Here is a 6,185-nt window from a genome sequence, read left to right on the forward strand (position 1 = left end):
CTTTTCCATGTTTATAACCAAATGTAATCACTCTAAGTACAGTACAGGTTTATATTTGTAGGAGAAATAGGAATTTCATATTAAAAATCTTATGATGTGGAACTCCGAAGAGGTACTGAGATTATGTGAAGCTTGCTTAACATCCCCTCTCTCTTTCATATTTAATCAGATTTGGAGATTAGAGATGCAATTTCCTCCTTTGTCTAGAGAGGTTTATCCGGATGCCACACACTACTGTTTCCATACTGCTCCTACCCACCCTCGGGTTATGGAACTAAAGTTTCTATCAAATAATCATTCATTAAAAAGAAAAAAAAGTAGTTACTTTTCTGAATTAATGAATAAAAATGGCATGAAGTCACATTTCCTGTGTGAATTAGGTTCAAAAATCAATGAGTAAGGGAAAAATACACATTCACTAAAAACTAGACATGAATATATTTCACACTGCCTTCAAGAACAAAGAACAAAATGACATAAAGATCTAAAAATTAGAATTAAAGCTTTTACTTTGCACATAATTTCCAATCACAATAATCATAGATGATAATTTCAAGGACCTCTTCTTGGAATATTGGGCCCAGGGCAAGGGTCTGTGAAAGAAGCCTGATAACGGCACATAAAGGTCATCAGGCTAAAATTTAGAGCAGCAAACTTGTACCAGGAGGGATCTTAGCTGTATGTTCGAATGTTTTATTTCTTTTTTTTAATTCACAAAGTTAAACATAGGTAAGATATCTTAATCAAGACCAGTTAATATGACCCTCTCTTCCTAATGTCTCCACATCTGTCCTATTCAATGAGCTAAAGTAGCTATAGACAATTCTGGGATCCAGCAAAGGGATAATCGCCTGGTATCAATCATAATGAGTTCAGGGTTTTTTGTTTGTTTGGGGGACACACCTGATGATGCTGGACAACCTGAAGTTAAAGCCAGGCGTGCCACATGCAAGGCATTTCTCTATCCTCTGGCCTAGAGTTGAATTGTGAGAAGTTGATCATTTGCAGAGGTCATTTATAACACTGTCCAGTTGTAGGAGTAATTTTCAGGATCTTTCCACCACCCTGCTAAGACAGTGTGCCTGTTATTTAGAGAAATTGAGGCCAAAGTCTGCTGCCTCATGAATGTCCCCTGTGCCTACCATAGGAGCTCCATTGACACTGCGGGAAGTGCTTATAAAGGGAAAAGCTGAGTTTGCATTGTTCTCTGCCTCCATATGGTCTTATAAAATTGCTGGCATATAAGCAGCCCAAAATATAAGTAAAAGTATCACAGAAATCTGACAGAGTTAATTGTTAAAAATATCATTATTTTTCTTGATTTTACAATGTGGGAGTAGTCAAATTTCTAAAAATTTGCATGTGTGATACACTTTGTCTTTATAAACCTCTGTAACATTTTATTATTTTATAGCTGTATTACAATATGTTACTAAATTACATAAAGCAGGTCCTCAACTAGTTTAAGCTTTGGGAACTCAGTGACCGTTATTACTCTCTCCAGGCTTACTCTGACCATCAAGGTTTAATTAGGTGCTTCGAAAGCATTTTTTTATTTGCTTATGTCATGCTCCCATTGCATGAGCCACTGTTTCATGGGCAACCAAGAGATAAATTGGGCACAAATGACAATGTCCAGAACTGGGTAGCACATAGGTTCAAACCTGTGATAATTTACAAAAATTCCTGTTTATATCCAGGGAAGAAGAAATAAAGGCCATTACCAAGACTAGTAAAAGAGGGCTGTTTTCTTTATGACTTGTTAGGAAAGTAGGTGACTCTCTCTGGGGTGGCAGTTAAGCTGTATGACTTAATTTACAAAGTGAAGTAGAAGATCTTTCCCCAAATAGTTGTTATCATCAAAAGTTACCATCTAGGGAAACCATGGGGGTGCAGTCAAAAATTCTCATTTCTTATTTCTTGGTCAAGAGGTCAAGATGCTTCTATCTTTGTTTGGAATCTGTTGGTAGGTGGGCATGAAAGTCTTATACTACCAATGTTTCCCAATGCAGGAAATATCATGAGGCACTGTAATGATTCAGGAGGATAGCAATAGCTTTGTGTACAGTTAAAAATAGTGAAATTAATTTTTTGTTCCTTTACAGAAGGTAGATTGGGCCAGTGAGATAGTATAGCAGGTAAGTTGCTTGTCTTGCATGCAATTGATCTGGGCTTGGTCTCTAGTACCTCATATAGTCCCCTTGAATATCAATAGGAATGAAAATCTGTTCAAAGCTGGATGTGTCCCCCACCATTGGGGGGAATGTAAAATGTAGAATGTAGAAAGTAGAGTATTGAGTGATTTTTTTTCTCTGAACAGTGATGTTTGATAGGACAAATAAGTTGAGAAACTTCTGTCTAAGACTGACGTAATGATATAGTTCAGAATGCTGGTGAGAGAGCTAAGGGAGCATGTTCTAAACAAATACAAGAAATATGATGAATATAAGAAAGTATTGAGGTTATCTTCAATCAATATTGTCATTTAACTAAGCTTTCAGAAAATCCTTCTCTGTGCTGCTTATGACTGCAGTAGACAGGTTTTGATCAATTAAGGTCAGGGAGGCAAGAGAGAAGAGGATTTCTAGACTCATTTCCAGGAGCCAACTTTGCCATGTTTGTGAGTCCAATTGATAAGAATCTGATCAGCCCACAGTCAGCTTCAGAGCCTTGGGACTATGCTCCCTCTCAGTCCGGGAACCCCAGCTGACTGCCCATTCTTTGGCTGGCAGGCAGGCAGAAGGGAAGAACTCTTCCCTTTTGCCTTTGGGCTACCCATTAATCACCGTCGCTTTCCTCATTAATATAAAGGCATTCTCAGCTGCACATTTTGAGAAACTTCCAACAATTCATTTTTCCTTCTGGTTACAGAAAAAGAAAAAAATCGCCTTCATAATGAGGAGAGCTGTGATTATTCTTTTTCCCCCCACAGAGCTAAATATTAATTCTTTCAGTAGGTCATTTACAAATCCCTGCAATTGTCTTCACTTTTTTTTTCCAGTTTGCAATGTGGAAGTTTCACCTGAAAATACAGACTTAATAACATTTTTTTTTTTTGCTAAGGGCTGTATGGGAACAGGATTTTCTTAAACTGGTACTGAAGCATGTATAAGGGGAGTAAAACTGGCATCACTGGAGGGAATCCTGGCAAGGCTAGGAGTTAGACATAGTGGCCCTTCTTGTCAGGTTCCACATCCATGGCATTGGTCAGGGATGTCTCTGCTCATGAGCAAGGCTTGTCCTCAGCCTCAGATGGCTCTAGGAGAGGTTATTCTCTTCATTGTTCTAAGATGATAGGTCCAGTGGTCATTCTGGTATCTTCTTCCCAGATATAGTCATCTATTAGTATTGAACTAATCTCCATCTGGAATATTGATGGATTTCTTAAATGTTCTTAGTGTCCCTAAGAATATTTAAGAAATCCATCAATATTCCAGATGTGGTGATGCCCCAAGCTTACCTCTTGTCTATCTCCACTACCTTCTTCCCTACTTCCCTTCATTCCCCCCTCTCTTGCCCTCCCTTTTATCCCCTTTCTCTTTAGTTTTGTTCTCTTCCTCCCTTTATCCTCTTTCCTTTTCTCCGCTCCTCCTTTATTCCCTCCTTTATTTTAATCCCCTTGCATCTCTGTATTCCCCTTTCCTCTGATGTTGAGTAATTCCTAGATATTAGTGATGACTACAGTGAAGAAGACTCAGGTTAGTAGAAAAATAAGTATGAAAATGGACAACTTGGGAATGGAGTCAGAGAACAACAAGTAGGGCATTTGCCTTGTACGAAGCTGACCTGGGACTAACTTGAGACAGATCCAGGTTCAATTTCTGACATCCTATATGGTCCAGTGAGCCTGCCAGGAGTGATTTCTGAGAGCAGATCCAAGACTAACCCCTGAGGTGTGTGACCAGGTGTGGCCCTCGAACAAATAACAAACAAATAACAACAAAAATGGGCATTGTAGTGCACTGTGATAACTATCTCCATAAGGCTTTTGTGGTTCAAAGACTCAGGCAAATGAATTAATCCAGTGTTTATTTTTTTCACCTATAAAATAGAAATGGCAACAAACCTATAGTGTAGTCATGCGATGTTCCAGAATTGAGACAAAAAAAATGCTTCCTAAGCCCTAGGTGGACCTGGGCAGCTCTTTGAACTTTATGTGTTAGTTTATATTATAGTATTATTTCCTGACTCTTTGACATCTTGGAAGACCTTCCTAGAAAGCCAAGACTAAAAACTATTATGAGGTTGGATACTAATAAATGCTCTGTGGAGATATATTTCTGTCCTTGGATGCTATTTGAAGTCTTTTCAGGTTCATAAGGTAAACAGTATATAAACAGTATATTTTGAATGAGTGAGAAAATCAAAGTCAAAATATGCTCTACAAAGCCAGAGGTTCTAGCTGCATTATAGTCACCTGGAATAAGCATGTGAAACTTTCTCACTTGACATCAGGTTTCGTGCTTGTACCTATTTCCTAAATTACTAGATTAGCTCAGTGGCAAAAGGAATTCTCTAAGACATATAGGACTACATTCAAGCCCCAGTTTAATAGTTGCATAAAACTTGAACAGGTCACTTCTTTCCAAAACAGATTTATTTTAACCAGAAAACATGTGAATACTCCCTTATAGAGATCTTATACTTGCTAAATTTTATTTTTTAAACATACAATAGATTTTTGACTGTTAGTGTATAGTATAAACTGTATGCATGTTGTCACATGTTCAACAAACCCTAGAGCCCAGAAATTACATTCTACATGCAATAAAGGCCCTTGAAACACTTTATCTCCAGAAGGACAAAATATCTGTGCCAAGTTCATTAATGGGTATGCTAAATGCCTGTAAAAGATTCCCTTTGGAACATGTCTTCATTTCACCTTTGAAAAGAATTGCCTTCTGCCTGTTTCTCCATGATACAACTGTGTCACTGTGTTACTTATAGAATTTCATTTGTTGCCTCCCAAGTGGTATTCTGGGTAACCAGAATCAGCAATGTCCAAAAATTCTAGCAATGCTCTGCTAACTAGGACAACAGTCTATTATAGGGCCCCAGGATAAAGTACTATGTGGGTCCTACATTACCCTAGGGGTTAGCAATGCTCTAGAAAAGAAGTGGGGCTGGTCATTAAAATGAAATCATACTATCTTACTTCCCATTACAGTATTTTTCTTCTTAAATACATATAATTAATCTAGTATTGAGTTTTCAAAACTAGAGTTTAAGATTCATAGCTCAGGTATTTGAATAACTATCCATCCTTCCATGTGAACCTAAGAAAACATTTGGCTCATAAGAAAAATAAGGCAAGAGTAAGAAAGGATCAGGTTTAAGAAAAGAAAAAAAGAAAGGGTGAAGCATGAAAATATAAATATAGAATAAATATTGAGACATCATGTTTTATACATTCATGGGATAATATAGGTCCTTATCTTTTATTTATTTATTTATTTATTTATTTATTTATTTATTTATTTATTTATTTATTGCAAGAAGCCCAGCACTAATAGAATACTCAATCCTAATTTTACTTAAATTGATGACAGTTAGGCTTTCTCATTTGCAACCCCAAATGTTGAAGTAAATAGTCCCTTCTTTCACAAATGTTCTAAAAGGAAGTTTTGGCAGATATAATAGATTTCACATAGAAATAATATCACACCCATTTGGTCTTTTGAGAATACAGCAGAAGATATATATATTTGAGTGTCTAAATTCATCCCTAAATTTTATTGCTCTTTTTCTTGTTGGTTCCCTCTGAATGAAAACAACAAAGGTAGGCAACATATTCTCAGTTCTGAACTTTTCAAAACCAGCCTCGTATGAAGGATCAGAGAGAAGCGGAAATGGTATTGTGACTGTAGGAACAAGCAAATTCTAACATAAAATCCAGGGAAATGCACCGACCAGGGACACAAAAGGAAAACTTCACAGGGGCTTGCCTGCCCAGTTCCAAATTTTGCTGGATCTTCTGTTCTTTGATGCTGCCAGAGCAGCTTATTGCCAGGAAAGGATTCCTGAAAAAATACCTGTGCTTCAAAGAGCCCCTACTCCTACTATACATTCTCCCCGAGGAGTTGCAAGGCCCTGGACCATCACCTTGATAGAGAGGCAGGATATTATGTCAGACAGAGCTTGGATTACAGAGCCCTGGCACTCTAGTTGATTCCAAATTTTAGGTA

Source organism: Suncus etruscus, chromosome 12 (genome assembly GCF_024139225.1).
Source record: "Suncus etruscus isolate mSunEtr1 chromosome 12, mSunEtr1.pri.cur, whole genome shotgun sequence".
NCBI classification, from domain to species: Eukaryota; Metazoa; Chordata; class Mammalia; order Eulipotyphla; family Soricidae; genus Suncus; species Suncus etruscus.